The following is an 18,168-nucleotide window of genomic DNA, read 5'->3' as shown; positions in this document are numbered from 1 at the left end:
AAATTTGTTTATAGATTTATTCACTTGTGACGTTTAAAGTGTGACATACCTTAATCCTGAGTGAATGACAGACTATGTATGCGTGACTCGTATACTTTGATATAAGTAAAAGCGCGAGTTCAAATAGATAAGGAATCGAAAGCTGGTACGTTGGATATACAACTTCTGCAATATGTAACGTCATTCACAATAGTGGAATTCATAACCCGAGATATGAGTAAATGATATTATCTTATTGGCAATTATATGATAAATGAAAAGTAAATATGACCGTGGATCCTTCGTCTTTGTGATAAATGACTTTATTACTATTTGATAGTAATTGACTTTTCATAAAGGAAAATGTAATGGTTATCATGAGATAAAAATAGGATTATATTGGGACAACAGATTTATCTCAAAGAGATTAAGAATATCCTATGAGGGTGACACACTTGTGACAAGGTCATTAGACGAGTACTAATAGAGTAACTTTCGTAGTGGTATGTAATTAGAGAGAACTTAGTCATGATACTATAGTAGAATGACCTTCGTGACTAAATGAGTTATAATTAATAGGCAAAAAAACTTAAATTTAATTATAAATCATTGAGTCCTAATTACATATATCCAATCGGTCCCTCCGCTAACTCGTTAAAACCAAAAATAAATTGCATGTTAAATCAAATTACCAAAAATGGATAGAAATGAGAAACATTCAGAAATGAATATGATTTTCTTATTAAATGAAAATGACCTGAAAAATTAATTTATGGTTTTTCAAATTGTAATTTAATTAAATAATTAAAATTTGAAAATGTAATTAAATTAATTGGTTATTATGAATTCCTTGAATGTAGAAATATTAAATATATTTTCTCATAGATTCTTTTATGGTAAAGTTGCAATGATTTTAATGGAATTAGAATTGGGTTAAGAAAATTATTTAATTAAGAAAATTAATTATTTAAATTAATAAATAATGTCTATTTTGAGAAAATAGAAAAGTATGTACTGAGTTAGATTCAATTATAAAGTGTTGGGTTAAAAATCTAGGAAGCACATATAAATGGACCCAATACAGCAAAGGCTTCCTTATCATAATACTGTTGGAAAAATGGGTTTGGAAAACGCAACGGAAAATAAATATAGGAAAAAACCAGAGTTTTAATTTTTTTTCAAAACAAGATATTGGTTGTGATATCTAAAGTAATAAACACTTAATCAAAATTGTACTTTTTCAATTCGTCTTGGATGAGCATTTCGACCGAGTAGTCTTCTCCACTATCCTCAAGCTCACGTCCGCCGAGTGTGGGCTCGCTTCGAATCGGAAAAATTTCACAAAAATTACTAGTGGGTAATTTTACAATTTCTCTAAACTTTTGGGTTAAGTTGTAAATCAGAAAAATATCTCTAGAAATTTAGAAATTTTCTGAAATAATCTCTTCATATAATTTTCTCTCTACAACTTTCTCTTGAATTCAAGTGTGTGTAAATAATGACCCAATACTCTATTTATACAGAGAGAGTTTAGAGAGTTCAACTATGATTAAACTTAATCACTTTAATATTAAATTAATATAATATTTATAAAGATAAATATTATATTAAATTTACTATTAAGATAATCACTTTAATATTAAATTAATAAAATACTATTAAGATAAGTATTAAATTTAATTTAATAGTAAACTATTAAAATAATATTATTTTTGGAATAATTAATTTGAAATCAAATTATCTGGTAGTCTTAGTAGGAGTATAACTCTTACACTGCTCAACCACCGATGACCAACTGTCGCCGGCACCAGGACACTGTCGTCGTAGCCATTGACACCACCATGTCCGGTGATGCAGATGCAACACCCCGAGCCGGTTCAATCTGGGTCAGTGACGACCCGACCGATTCAGTCTAGTCACCGGTTGGACAATCGGCCCAGTTCGACTAGTTTTTGGGTCTTGGTCTCATTTTGGGCTCCTAGGCCCAATTTACAATCTCAGGTCCAATTTTGAAGTTCAACTACCCATCGAGCCAATTATTTGACTTGAAATTTAACTTCCGAAAATATTATATTAATTTTAATTAATTTGATTAATTTAATTTTACTTGATTAAAATTAATTTTTCCAAAAATCACTTAGATTTTCTAAATTATCTTTTTCAAGAAAATTCTTTAACTAAATTCTCTAGTTGAACAATTCTCGTGACCACCTAATTTAATTCCACATCGAATAAATCGACTCAATTAAATTATTCTCAAAGTCGTAAAATTTTCTTTTAATTCAAATGCAGTCCGATTGAGTTTTTGTTGAACTAGCGGAGGGACCAATCAGACGTATACAATTAGGCTCTAGTGATTGCAATTATATCCAGAGGCATCGTTCCGATAATTCGTAATTACGTAATCTTGGAGTCAGTCCACAAGAAGTATAATGATTGAAACCCCCTTATTGTATAATATTTACAAAAGCAATTCATCCAACTGTTTTGTCCAATGACCACGTCATGTGTGTGTTACCCTCATATGATATTATTGATTCATTTAAGTTAAATCTATTCACTCAATACAATCCTATTTTATTTCGTTGTCACCACTGTGTCTTCTTAATTATTAATATGATCATTGCCAACAAATGATTGTGATAAATTGCTCGTTCGAGAACTAGCAACCCGTGGTCACGTTCTATATTTATCAATCCACACAATGCGAATGAGAGGATATCATCAACTCTTTAATTGAGCTAAGAATTACAGTGTTGCTAGTAAAGTCATGCCATACACAAGTCATGTACCCAAGATACCGGCTATGGGCTCGATCATCTTTAGAGCATAAGCCTCCACTTATATAAAAGCTCATGAGTTGCATACGCATGGTCAGTGACTAACTCAAGTTTTAGGTAAATCACAACATAAATGTCACAAGTGAATTAATTCACAAACGGATTTAAAATTAATTTATCTTGGGTCCAATCCAATATATCATTCTACCAATGAATACATCTATGTCTCTACTCGTGGAGTCAATTGCTCTGATAGCCAATACTAGTAATCTCCCTAATTGAAATTGTAGACGACGTAATAATGCTTCTTTGTATTTGAATCAAATGCTCACTTTGATTTTTTTATGGGATTACAGACTCATTTAGATTATCTACTAAAGTAAGTTGTCTTTCTCGCAATATAAACGTTCTTTATAATTCCACTTATCTTCAGTTTGAACTTTAGACAATTAATGAGTTAATATTTGTTTCCCATAATTTTGCTATGTATGCAAAATATAAAAAGTAGAAAATACAAAAGATATAATAGTGAAATGTGAAATTAACTTTATTTATTTATTCATTCATCATTCAAATAAATAGAAAACAATTACATATTTACTACAATATGAACACTGTAATACCCAAATTTTGCCCGGCCCGAGCCCAACTATTAAAACCCACATACATTTCAGAAATAAATAAATATTTAAATTTAGCCCAAATGTCCATTTACACAGCCCAATTACAATTACAATTAAAAAAACTAAAACTAAACCCAATACCTAAACTATTCAAATACTAGCCTAACCTGGTTGCATAAGCCCAACACCCAGTAGCCCATTACATTTCAGGAAGCAGAAACCCTAGGGATTCTAACTTCCCCTTCAGCCGCTGATGCCAACACACGTCCGCTCCTCCCACGCGCGCCACGCCACCACCTCCGTATGACTGTACCTGCAGAGGACAAACAAACAAAGAAAAAACAGAAAACGACAGCAAACATGGAATAACAAAAATAGCAAATAGAAAATAGAAGAAAAACAGAAAAAATGGGTATTTTCGGAGGCTATAAAACCCCATTTTCTGTATTGTTGAGGGGCATTTTTTTTCCTGTTTTACACGGAGATTGAATGTAGAACACCCACGATTATTGAATACAAAGAAAGATTCTTAAAAGAAAAAAAGCAGGAAAGATTGATCATTTTCTTTCCAGAAGGTGGTTTTATTTCTTTTTTTTTTAGAATTTTTTTCTTTACTGTTTCTTGATTGTTTTGATGGGTTTGCATAAATCGAATAAAAAGGAGTAGTAAATAGAGGAGGAGAGACTTACCTTCTCGAAGCACGCCGTTAGATCTCTGCTCGCTTCGCCTTGATCGGAGTTTGGGGCAGAGGTTTTGAGAATACAAGTCTTTAAGGTTTGAAGTGGAAGAGGAGAAAATGTTCTCTGGCTTGCAGATGAGATTGAAATGGCAGAAGGTTGTTTGAATCAAATTTTAAGGTTTATTTACCCTTTTATATGGTTCAAGAACAGTGCCGTTTTAAGCCTATGTTAGTGGCTTTAAAACGACGCCGTATTGGCCTATAACTGATGATCCGACCCGTTTGCATATGTGATCCGCGTCTTTCTGCGGTAAAAGGGAAATTTGCGCACTAAACCCGTCTGAGTTATTCCCGCTTTGTAATCAGATCCTTTATTCTATTTTATTTACGAATTTTCCCTCCATTCTAGTTTTAAATCCAATTTAATCCTCTTGATTTTAGTTTATAGTTTATTTGATTGGATGTATGTTACTTCATTTTAGATATAATATTTCTATATGGTTTAGCTTAATAATATTTTTAATTTATCATCAATATAATTAACATTATTTCATCTCGCGGTTGTTTCTTAAATTTATTATATACTACAATTTTAAGTCTTCATCAATTATTACTTAAATTTAACATTAATTTTTTAATGATTACCTTAACGCGATTTGCACATTCTTTTGTTATAGTTTTTATAATCTTTAGTTTTAAATTCTCTTTTATATTCCTATATTCTAAAAGTTACAATTATATAATTTTTTTATATGAACATATTATTGATTTCCTATTATTATAATTATTATCTTTTAGCTTTCTTTTAGATAAGTTACTTTTATAATTCATTTTTTAAAAAACCCTACCTTTCGGTATTGTTATTATGTATATATTATCATTCATTTGATATGTATTGTTTTGTATATTATAAATTTCAGTTTTCTACTCATACCATATTTACTTTAGAATCATGTGAAATCTATTTCAAACTTTTATACGTGTTATTCATTTTAAAAATTTTGTATATATAATTTATTAATTATAATTCACCTGCTTTCATACCATTTGTTTCTTAAACTATATCTTGAACTGGTACACTTTATTTGTGTTTATTCACTTGTTTTAATTAGTGTTGCCATGCTTGTTTCTATTTGTTTATTGGTTATTTGTTATTCATTAGTGTACATTCTATTTTCAAGTTATCCTTTTACACGGTATATTATCATGGTGTTTCATTAAAGCACTAAAATCATTCTATTTTATAATTTTCAAAAAAGCCTGGTTTTCATAGTTCTTGAGATAATTGTGCACTAACTCACTGGGCTTCAATTCTTCTCGATGAATTTAAATAGCCAAGTGTTTACTTTGTTAGAACCGTGTAATTTCAAAATAAAACTTTATAGATTTCAAGATGTCGGATCCTAACTTACTGGATATGGTATTTGGTTATCTTGATTTTAAAATAAAGGCAATATTTGGTGTTTAGGAATTTTAAGACATTGAACCCTAACTTATTGAATTCTAATTTCTCGATTGACCTAAATAACCAAATATCCTTCTCAAAACATGTGAATTTTTAAAATTTTAAAAGACGAATCTAACTTCAAAGATTGAACTGTTGCACCCTAACTTACTGAGTGCGACAATTTATTTCTTTAAATGAGTAGGGCCTATTATTCAATTTGATTATTCAGGCTTTTATTTCGTGGGATTGTATTCTAAAATCTTTTCAAAATTTCGACATTAAGACATTAAACAATCAATTCGGTACCAATTTTGGGCATCACGAGGGTGCTAACCCTTCCTCATGCGTAACCGACCCCCGAACCTGTTTTCTCAAAATTCGCAGATCTAAAATTATTTTCAAGGTGATCCGATCACACCATAATAAAAGATCGGTGGCGACTCCCATTTTCATTTTCAAAGTCGATCCCCTTTTTTTCAAACTTAAAAAATGGTTTCGACAGACACATTTCTCAACAAATACATATGAGGGAAAGTACACCCTCTTTTCCCTAGTTCAACTAGAAACTTATTTTTCGATTAAATAGATTTCTATTATTTAATTAAGAGTTTCACTTTTTCTCCCTATAAATAGATGACACTGGTAGGGCTAAATATACAATAAGTTATATACAACTTTTAAGATATTGTTATTCTACCCGGAAATAGTGAGAATTTATTTCTAAGTATAAATTTTATTTTTCGGAATAATAATTCTATTGGTTTTTATAAGAGAAAGATTTACTTTACTGCTGAAAGTATGAAAATTATTTTTGATTTTGTGTTTGATTCATAATTATTCGACCCCACACTCAAAGTAGTTCGTGGTACGAGAATAGTAGATAAGGTCATTTGGTTGAAAGTCGAGAATGTCTATGATTTGTATCGCTCAAAGCACATGTATTATTTAGGAGAAAGTTCACAAACTGGCACGATTTTCAAAATTTTTATTTTTTGTTGTGCAAGAAAATCGTTTTGGAACTGAATTTTTTCAAGCAATAACATCACTTAGTATTAGTTAAACATTAGATAACCAATGTGCAAATATTTGCTTTCATTTTGCTTTGCATGTAAAAACTATCGAGGACAATATACAAGCATATTAATGTAATTGATTGATATTTTCATTAACCAATTTGTTTGAAAAAAATACTAGTATACAAATCAAATATACTACACTTAGGGCACCAGGTCCAATAGTACCAACTAGCAGTGTTGTTTGAACCAGACATGATCGACCGGTTGAACTGATAACTGGCGGGGTACCTATATGAACTAGTTGAATTGACTAAATAAACAGTTGAACTAGGATTTTTTTTTTATTTTTAATATTTTTTAATCAAATTGGTTGGACTAATTGAATTGATCGGATCGTTGAACCAGTAGCTTGATCGATTCGACCACCAGTTCAGTTTAAAAAATATTGTCAACTAGATAAAAAAATTAAGTACAAACTAGGTACTTTTAACAACCTGAGGCACAAACTACATATATTAGAGGTGTTCATAGATGGGATTGAGTTAGGTTTAGTGTGAGTCGAGTTGGGTTCAGGTTAGACCTAAGTATAATATTAACACATTTTGTACTTACCCAAGCTAGACTCGACCTAAAACATGATCCTAATTTTTTGCTCAAACCCGTTCATATTTGCAAATGGCTAACCCATACTCATTATAATCCCGCTTATATTATTTAAAAAAATTTATTTCTATTATTTTAATTAATATTTAATAATTTATTATTGGTTAAAAAATTATATATAATTATGTAAAATTTTTAATATTTACATTATAATAATATTATATATTAATATATATATATATATTTATAAATTACATATTTTTATTATTCAAACTCAATTTTTGTATTTAAGGTACTTCAAATTTGGAACCAGGTTGGAGCTTCCACTTTACCCGACACTAGTTTAGCCCTTAGTTTCCCCAATCGGCAAGCCGCTTATAATAAGGGCAAACATTTGACCAGAGGAATGCATATTCAAATCAAATTCAATGGATTTGTTTGAATAACACGACTTAAACAGCTTAAACCTTCTCTTTCCCAAGAAAGATCACAGTTGTTCTTTTGATTATCGATGGCGGTAAATTCAACCCAAATGCTATAGAAATCGAGAATCTTCAAAGTGCTGATCCCATGGAGGAAGGTGATAAAAGCACTGGTGTTGGTGGAGAAACCTCTACGAGGGTTTCAGCGGGTTCAACATCTTGGTTATTTGCTAGCCGCCAAAGATTCACCATTGAACTCAGGCCTGGTGAAACCACGATAGTTTCTTGGAAGAGGCTTATCAAAGATGCCCAGGACACGTCTCCTCATTTGACTGCCCCAAACACTGAGGATTCTCTGGTGAGAGTTTGCGGTCCAAGCCTATCTTGCTAAATTGCTTGTTTTTACTTCTATATCTTTATTTTCTAGGATTGGATTTTGGACTTTATTGAAATTAACTTTGCAGGAATGGAATGTGATTATTAATTCTTATGGTAAATTTAATTATATGGGTTGGCTTTGGAGCAAAGTGTTATAGGTAAATGTATGGTTCTTTGAAATTAAAACTGCTTTGAATCCAATTAATTTTGACTTAACCAAACTCCTTATTGCTTGACATTCAACAAAAAAAGAAGCAGCAATGCGACTACCTATATTTCAGTATGGAATCTGATTAATACTAATTGTGTTAGGATTCCTTGCAACCATTAGCTTCTTTGTTGTCGGAACTAAAAGGATGTAAATTCCCCTAACTGTCCATGCTTTAGTGGCTAAATGCTAATTCTTTATACCTAATAGGTTGATAGATTTAGTTAGTTGGTTTCTTGTTGTGGGTCGTCCATGAAAATATTACCTATGGCATCTTTTTAAACATAAGTCAGATTAATCTTGTATTTGTAGTGTTTACTGTTTTGAACTAAAACAGAATAATTGCTTAGGTTTCCTTTACCCAAAATAATTTTGGCAGATAACACTATTACAATCCGCTTCATGATCTAGAATGTTCTCTCTGCCTGGCTTAGCTGTAAAAGGCATTTGCATTCCTGAGTGGGCCTTTGTGGTTCTATAGGGTTTTATGATGATTTCTCCAACTACATTTTTTCAAATAGAAGCAGTTATACTATACAAATCTATTTGTGATTCTTTGGTTTTTGGATGGGCAATGATGTAGTATTTTAGTTGAAGATCCTGTTTCATTTTAAAATTGCTGCAAATGAACCCGCTTAAATGTTAAAATTTGAACAAAATACTGAGTGCTTTCGTGTTACAATTTAGCCACTAGTGGTTCACTTGATGTTTGTAAACTTTAGGATGCCATGTAGGGTAAAGCTAAGTTAGCCAGTTATAACTATTCAATGTGGTAAGCGTGAATCTGGGCATGATCCTTTTTCCTTAATCTTATTTAAGACCGCTTTATATTATGAGCAATAATTTCTAATTAATACTTGCTTTTGTGTCCTTGGACATAAAAAAGAAAGACGAAGAGGCAATACCCCTCTAACTTGTTTCGTGATCTTAAGACATTGGACAAATGATTTGATAACCACATCTTCCTATGTAGATCACTTAATTGCTACAACTTGTTCTCTATTGCATATATTTCTTAGACTCCATTTTAAAATTCAAACTCTTGTCCTTTGTTTCTTTGGTTATCTAAGACTAGTTTAACTAGATTGGTCAAGTACTGATGATTTGGGATGTAGTTTTTCCATAAATGACTAACCAAGCTGGAATTGAAGTTTGATACCTTATCAAATGCTTTAGAGTGCCAAAAGATTTAGTCTCAAAGGTTGCTGTGAATCTTTGACTTTTAAGGATGTGTTTGTGTCATAGAAAATGACTTAACGGAAAATGTTTTCTTTCTATATTGTCCTGCGTTTGTTTGATTGAAAGCAATTTGATCAATGAAAAATGACTTACAGGTCAATAGAAAATAAGTTTTTTTTCTTTCTAAAATTGACTTACCTTTTTTAAAAGCGTAAGTCATTTTTCTAAAAAGAGCTAGTTTATTAGTAATTTTATTTTTATATAAAAATTAACTTAAATCAAGTTTAATATTATCATATTAATAATAAAATTTTAATTTTAATTTAAAAAAATATTATAATATTAATATTCAATATTCAATATTATTAAACATATATATTTAATCATTTATATTCAATAATATAAGGGAAATTATTTGGTACTGCAAGTGAAGTTTTCAGACTCCACAAGTAGGTTAAGGGGGTTGACAAATGTACTTTAGGGGTACAGTAAAATATTTAAAATAAATATTTTAAAAAAAGAGACACATGTCAGTTTTTTAAGACTTGTGGAATAAAAAAATGCATTGCCAATATACCAAATATTCATCTATATAATAAATTGTTAATATAATTTATTAAATTTAATATTAGACTTTTATCTTAATAATAAATTTTAACAATAATCATTTTAAATTTTAAATAATATTATCAATATATTATTTGAGAATACTTATATTAATATTTTAATAATAAATATATTATAACTTACAAATGTTTTATAGTTTAAAATATGAATATTTTGATTACATAAAAATGGGTGTTCGTTTAAATTATGCTTAGTTTCATTTATTCCTTCCAACTCTGATTTGTCATTATCTACTCCAATATATGTAATTTAAATTAAAACTTAATTAGGAATTGTTTATTATTAAGTTTATATAAGATATTAATTATTATAAGATATTATCTTATTATAAAATAAATTTTGATTGTCAAAAGGACATGCTACTATAATATTTTGTAATAAATATATTTATGTTGTGTTTGTTTCATTAAAGAGCAACTTTTAAAAAAAGTTCTTAGAAAATTTTGCCAAATAAAGAAAAATATTTTACACAGAATCATCTAAAATCTAAAAAGTATTACCTTTTTTAGGAAATCAATTTATTTTTTAGAAATCATTTTACGGAAGTTGTTTTCAATGAAACGGCTTCTATCCATTATTTTATAATAATTTTTACGGAAGTTGGATTTGGTACTGGCCTTTGTACCAAAAATATCAGCACATCTTGCTAAATGTAGGTCAAACATTTTGTTATGATTCAATTGGGTTTTGTTTCTTGTTTGTAATTTTTCAAGTATAGCTTGGTTAATATCTTAGCAATAGTACTAAATCATTGCATTCCCGCGTTTTTCATCTATTTAATGATCGCTAAAAATGTTCATTTGTCTATTGTCACGCAGGATGAATGTTGTCGAGATGACAAGTCAACAAGTAAACAAAATGGATTACTTGTAAAGTTTGATAAATTGGAATGCACGTGAGTTTTTTCCTTATCTAAGTCATTCTTCTTTATTTACTTTTCATTTTTACATTGTTGGGATGCTCCAAGAAAATGATATTTTTTCTTTGATTTTCTAATATAAAGCATGGTTGATAAGCAATATGCCAATTTTGAAAGATTCTTTATTTTTTAATGGCTTAAACAACAAAATGGTACCTAAACTTTTTTTTTTGTCAGAACTGGTATCTAAACTATTAAACCGTTACCCATTTTACCTCAATTGTTAGTCCTGTTAGAAAAAAAAATTTAGCCAATCATAACTTGCCGCGTAGACCTTTTCCACATTGAAATTGGGAGAAATCATTTTATGGCTCCTCTCTGTTAGCTTATTCCTAGTGGATTTGAGCAACTCTTGTACCTTTTCCACATTGAAACTGAGAGAAATCATCACAAATCCCCTGAGCTACTCCTTCAAGTCATTTGTGTGTCCGTTGACCACATCGAGTGTCTTCCTCACGTCCCCTATTGACTCTTCGAGATTGATCATTTGTTCTTTTACAGCTGACAATATGTCTTTCAATAGGATTAGTTTTCTGTCCCTTCAATGGGTCTTCCTTGGCTCACTTTGATCAGCAACTTCTTTCGACATCTCTAATGGTGTTTTCGCAACCTTAGCTTGGATACCAATTGTCACGAGGTTAGACTTTTAGTCTCATAATCCGTGCGGCCTTAAACGATTCTTTTGCTTCAAACACGCCTAACTCAACCTAACCCTCACAAAGTGAAGATTCTCGTAGAATTCCTCCAAGACATCAATTTTATAGCGGAAACAACTCGAGCTAAAAAAAATGCTCAAAGAACAGAATAGCCACAAAAAAACAATGTACGAAAGGTGTTTAAGTAAATGTTCTCAATTTAGTATTCACTACTAAAGAATGAAATACAATGGATGAATTACAACTGAATGGGGGACTCTTTATTTATAGTAGAGCTCTTTTAAATCCAACGGTCTAGTTAAATTTACATCTAAGAATGAGATGAAGTCTATCCCTACAATTAATGGATTTACAATATTATATAATCAAATCACGTCTAATTTTATCAAATATTATTTTTTTCAATCTTTTAAAATTAGTTTCCCTATTTACCGAGGTAGTCTAATTTTTCATATTTGTTTCATTGGGTCACCCAGTCTTTAAATAGACAAGTTTTTTCATCAGTTCTTTGAATCGAGTCAATTCTCGTGGGTCAAATAAGCCTTATCTAACTGATAGGCTTCCATGGGACCTATTTGTGCAATGATCATGGTCTTCAAACTATAGGCCTTGAAACTTGAACATAGAAATATTGTTGATTTGAGATGATCTTTAAATATAACTATGATAATTGAGGAAGGATAAGATGGTTGATATGGTTGATTTGTATAGTTTTTTTGAGCATATTTGGATAACCTAATTGGTAATGCCACAACATGACTACACCATCCTTGTTGGTATTAGATAATAAAGCTACACAAGTTGATTTTTAAGTTTGTCTTTTTGAGAATTCAACTCTAAGATGGATGAAGTGTTGAAAGTAAAAAAAATGTATAAGAAGTAACTATAGGAAAAAATGTATAAGAAGTAATTATAGGAAAAAATGTAAAACTTTAGAAAAGAAATATGAGGTGACTTGGGTTTGAAGGCCCAAAATATTGAATCCAATTGAAATATTTTATATTATATTCTTTTTCAAAATTATTTATAATTGATGATAATTAAAAAGAAATGTAATAGAGAAATGTTTTTGTAAAAACTAAAATTAGTATAATGTATTTATTATCACATATATATTCAAACCAATAATTGTAATCATATATATTATATATTCAAGCATATATATAAGATGAGCCCTGCACTCACCTCTCGGATCCTTTTGTCGTGTATCCTCAAGTTGAGTTCAAATCAATCTACGAGTCAAACGTCTAGATACGTACCTGTCGGACACCCATACTCCAATCTGAGCTACATAGGTTTAAAGAGAGATTGAAGGTTTCGTTATAATTTTTTAAAATGTTTTGAGATATGAATTAATAAAATAATCATATTTATTGTGTTTTGACTTTAAAAGGAAAAAAAATGAAGATTCAAGAGGTCAAAACTGGTTTTTTTTCATCTAGAGTTGAGCGCATTAAAGCAATCAGCTCTTTGAAATAGCCTTGCCTGGGAGGCTGTGAAGCAATTTTGATCACTTTGGCTACGCCTAAGTGCTTAGGCTTTAATGTCACAGCTTGCCATGTCTGGCTTGTGAGGTTTAGTTTCTCTTCTTCTATTTTTTTAAAGGAATGATTTAGAACTGGCTTTGGTACCATGTTGAGAACTAGGAATAGTAGGAGAAAAAAGTGTGTTGAGGAAGGGAATGAAAGAGCATTTTTGAGAGAATAAAGCTTTTTTCTTTTCCTTATTTTTGTTAATTACAATAGCCTAAAAATAGGAAACTATACAAAGCAGGATATTAGGCCCTAATAAAGGGTGTTATTACAAAAATGCAAGAACTAGTCCTAAATTATCTCTACCAACCACTAGTGTCATGGGTTGCGCATGGGAGCCCGCAACCATGACACATTCGTGTGATCCATCAAGTGGGAAGGAGGTCATTTGGCCCGATCGGACTGACCCATTGCTTGAAGAGATTGAAGGCCCATTGATACGAGTCACAAAAGCCCAAATTCTTGAAGGCCTCCAATAAGCAAATTCCCAGCCCAATCAAGAAATCCATCCATACTTAGTTGAAAATCAGGCCAAATTGTCAAAGTGGCCCAAGTTGTAAAGTTTTATTTTTATTTTTATTTTTTATTTATTTACTTAGTTTAAATTTTTATGTCAATATTCAGTCCAAGAGTCCCAGATAAAATGACCTTTGACCGAATTTCCATATTAAAATAATTAGGAGTTTTTTTTATTTTAGTTTTCTAATTAGATTAGGACTAGTTATAAGGCCTATTTAAATGCATGGCTGTCCACCTTGTTAAACACTTATCATTATTATTAAAATTTCAGATTTGTTGAGAGCAGAATTTTCTTTGAGTTTTCTCCAAGATTTCTCTCTTGAGTTTTCTTTAAAAGTTGTTTTAACAATCTTTTTGATTGTGGGAGCCATCTTCAACCTTCTTCTTGCCATTGATATTCTTTGGAGGGGAGATTAGAGCCGTTTGAAGGGAGTTGTGAGATCTTTCGAGATTTCAAGGCTTCTTAGGACTTATCTTTTAATTTCTTACTGTCAATTCTTTCTTTATTTCTACTTGTGCTGAATCATTATCTAATCTATTTTCTGTTCTTATTGTGTTTTCAGCCTTTTTCTATCTTAAGGAATCAGCCCAAAAATTCCCAATTTCTAGGGTTTTTCCATACTCTTTTTGGGTGAAATTAGATTGTCGAAATTTGGGGAAAACTATCTTGGTGTTCAATTGGGCAGAATCACAATCTCCTTGAGGGTTTCAAGAACCCTAACACTTATTTCTATTCTCAATTTAATTCTTGCTGTTTTCGATTTCTTTCTTTACTTTTCTTTGCTTATACTTGTGCCCATTTCTCATCTAATATTTTGCTATTCTTGTTTGTTTTCCAGCATTGATTAAACTCAAGATCTCATCGTTTAAGTTGTTCTCCTATTGGCAGCACCCATTCGAACCCAAAAATCCCCAATTCCTAGGGTTTGGCCGATTGGATTTCTTTCAATTTGGGAATCAATTGATTGCTGGAAATTGGGCATTCTTGGCCAAATCAATTCCTTGGCAGATTCGCATCTTTTCTTTCTTCTCAATTTCGTTTGATTCATCGATTCTATTTCTTTTCTTCTTGCTGCTCTTTTAATTGAATTTGGGAATTTTAAATTCAAATCTGATTCGGTTTAATCTTAATCTTTGTTTTTGATTTCAGATCTGTTCGTCTAGGATCTTTCGTAGTTTCTCGTGACTTGGCAACTCGATCTTGGTCCGCGCGCAACCCCCGTATCATTTGGTATCAGATTTTGGGCGTTTTGGGTGTTCTTGGTTGATTTCTAAACTGATCTCTATTTTTTAAATTACAAACAGCAGTTTTACCCAGAAAAATTTTCGAAAAAAATTCATTTGAGTGGGTAAACGTTTTCTGATTGATCTGAAATTTTACATACATATTTTTGGCACTGTTATTGAATATACAAAAATATTTCCCGCAAAAAATAAGTCGAAAAAGTCAAAAAATTGAAAAAATACGAAATCCAATAAAAAATTAAAAAAATATTCAGCGGGTTGAATTTGGTGCCCAAATTTTCCAGATCAAAAATTAAATATATAAGGACACTCCAGATTTAATTTCGTGATTTTTGGAGATCGGGAACACCTCGAACGAAGTTGTCAAGTTACTCCGCAGTTTTTCGGGTTTTCTGTTTTCAGCAATTTTTATTGATTCTTAGCTGTAGGTTTTCATTTGTTTACCTTTATTCTTCCTTTACGTTATCTAACACCTTCTTGTTTCTTGTGTTAGTAGGATTTAAACGTGTGCACAACTTCTTCCTCGGTGCAACACGAATCAATTGGTGTCTCGTCAGTTTTTGGCATCCTAGTGCAAATTAGGATTCTTTGGTAGTTTGGTTCACACTCTCTAATTGGTTGATATAAACTCTGATAAAGAACTCACAAGATTGAATTCGACCTCATTGAGAATTTGAATTTTCTTTTTGAGTGATTAATGGTGAGGTTTGCTAACTTTTATTTTTGAGTGTTGAGTGTTTATTTTTTACAGGTTTTGAAGATGTCTAAAGGTGATAATAATGATGCACTTATGAAAGTCCAACAACAGTTAGATGGACATACTGCTGCAATCACACAAATAAATGCTACACTTCAAGCATTGAATACTACTTTGAATGAGGTACGAGTGAATCAAAAACATCAATATCGAGATCCAATTAAGGAAGATAGGGATAACCAACCCCAAAGGCGCGGCCTTCGACGTGTCACTAGAATGGATGATGATTTTCATGATCGTGGACAATCATCTTTGGCAAAACCAAGGAGCGAGCAGCAACGAGAACATCTCTTTCATACTCGCTGCCATGTACAAGGTAAGCTTTGTAGAGTTATTATTGATGGTGAAAGTTGCTCGAACATAGCCAGCACGACGATGGTGGAAAAGCTTTGCTTAACCACTACCAAGCATCCACAACCTTATCAACTACAAGGGCTTAGCAACGAAGGCCAATTTAGGGTCACTCAACAAGTGCGCATTGCCTTTTCTATCGGTAAGTATCAAGACGAAGTTGTGTGCGACGTAATGCCTATTCAAGCCTGCCATTTGTTGCTAGGAGAACCATGGCAACTGGATCGAAAAGTCACTCACGATGGTCGTACCAATAGGTATTCTTTCAAGCATCAAGGAAAGAAACTTACCTTAGTGCCGCTCACTCCGGAACAAGTCCATGAGGACCAAATCAAACTGAGAAATTCTGTTAAAACAAGTGAGGAAAAAGAAAAAGAGAATGAAAAAGAGCAAAAAGAGATTGAGAGTGAAAAGGAATGTGAAACAGAAAAGAAAATTGAAAAAGAAGTTGAAGAAAGAAGAGAAAATGAGTTAGAAAAAGAAACAAAAGAAAAAGACGAGGAAAGGCTAGTGAGGAATGTTTCCACTAACCAAGATATGAATTTTTCTTGTGTTGCTACTTTTCAGGTTCCCGAAAGATCGAAAGATAACTTTCAACTTCAATACCTCTCAAATGAAAGACGCTTTCATACGATCAACTTAGGCAAAGATGAAATCACACTACATGATCCCGAAGGTAAGCGAGGTAAGGAAATTTTAGAAACCGAGTCCAGTGCAGATTTGAAAATTATTGATAAAACTTTTGGTGACTTAGTTCTTAAAAGATCCCCTCATTTTGATCCGATTAATTGTTACTCTTCGATTGTGGTTGATAAAGTCATTACGAAAAGAAGCGTGATTTGTTATTCTCTTGATTTACCTTGTGTAAAATCCTTGAATTTGTCCAAATCTGTTTTGGAGAATAAAGTAACGAAATTTTCCAAATTTGTTTTCAATTTATATTCGTGCCTTAAACAGTTTATGTGGTTGTACATGAAGTTTGAGTTCCATTTGACAAAGGTTAACTCAACAACGGAGATTCGACTACACTATGCCCCCGATGAGCGAAGGTTTGTTTTAAATGAAAAAGGTAAAATCGACCCTTATTCTTCTGCTTATCGAGGTAAGATGCTTGAAACCTTTGAAACACTTTTGTACTCCTCGGATAGTGATAAAGATCGTGTTGATGAACACTTAGATCGAAACGTGCTTGACTGTCCTATTTTATTTATTGATGATCTATCTGTTTTGATGGTTGATAAAAAGATTCTTGTTTTTGATAATGCATGTGTGAGTGAATCTATAGACCGTCGATTAATGCATGGTATGATTATGCAACTTTGTGAACCATGTGAATCTTTTCAAATACCTACTTGTGACGATTATGTTTACCATTTGATTTATTACTCGCAATTTATTCATGGTTTGTGGGAACAATGTGAGACGACTGAATGCCTTAAAACATGTCCATCTTTGTTTCAAATATTTGACGAGGCAGTGGTGAGTAAATTAGATTGTTTGCATGGTAATCTGAATCTGTCCATTCACATGCGTTATACCTGTTCTATTATGCTTATGATTGGACTACAAGCTTATTTCCGTTACTATTTACTATCTCATGGCTATTCTTCTCAGTGGACTCAATTGCCATTAGTCCCGTTCGATAGAGGAAAGTCGAGTTCATTTGATTTTTCAGATTCGAGGACGAATCTTTTTGAGGAAGGGGGAATGATACGAGTCACAAAAGCCCAAATTCTTGAAGGCGAGGCCCAATAAGCAAATTCCCAGCCCAATCAAGAAATCCATCCATACTTAGTTGAAAATCAGGCCAAATTGTCAAAGTGGCCCAAGTTGTAAAGTTTTATTTTTATTTTTATTTTTTTATTTATTTACTTAGTTTAAATTTTTATGTCAATATTCAGTCCAAGAGTCCCAGATAAAATGACCTTTGACCGAATTTCCATATTAAAATAATTAGGAGTTTTTTTATTTTAGTTTTCTAATTAGATTAGGACTAGTTATAAGGCCTATTTAAATGCATGGCTGTCCACCTTGTTAAACACTTATCATTATTATTAAAATTTCAGATTTGTTGAGAGCAGAATTTTCTTTGAGTTTTCTCCAAGATTTCTCTCTTGAGTTTTCTTTAGAAGTTGTTTTAACAATCTTTTTGATTGTGGGAGCCATCTTCAACCTTCTTCTTGCCATTGATATTCTTTGGAGGGGAGATTAGAGCCGTTTGAAGGGAGTTGTGAAATCTTTCGAGATT

The 18,168-nt window shown here is 31.6% G+C and overlaps 1 protein-coding gene across 5 annotated transcripts in view; it reads left to right on the top strand.

The window, feature by feature from the left end:
• The first annotated feature begins 7,434 nt into the window (after positions 1 to 7,434).
• Positions 7,435 to 18,168, top strand: part of LOC107931356 (ubinuclein-1) — a 34,679-nt gene continuing 23,945 nt past the window's right edge. For all 5 annotated transcript variants that reach the window (XM_041101532.1, XM_016863240.2, XM_016863239.2 and 2 more), the window contains exon 1: positions 7,435 to 7,907. The gene's annotated coding sequence lies outside the window, so the exon portion shown is untranslated. The remainder of the gene's footprint in view (positions 7,908 to 18,168) is intronic.

The sequence above is a fragment of the Gossypium hirsutum genome, chromosome D09 (assembly GCF_007990345.1).
Source record: "Gossypium hirsutum isolate 1008001.06 chromosome D09, Gossypium_hirsutum_v2.1, whole genome shotgun sequence".
NCBI classification, from domain to species: Eukaryota; Viridiplantae; Streptophyta; class Magnoliopsida; order Malvales; family Malvaceae; genus Gossypium; species Gossypium hirsutum.
Note: the sequence above shows the minus strand (reverse complement) of the source record. Positions and strands in the feature narration are given on the sequence as shown.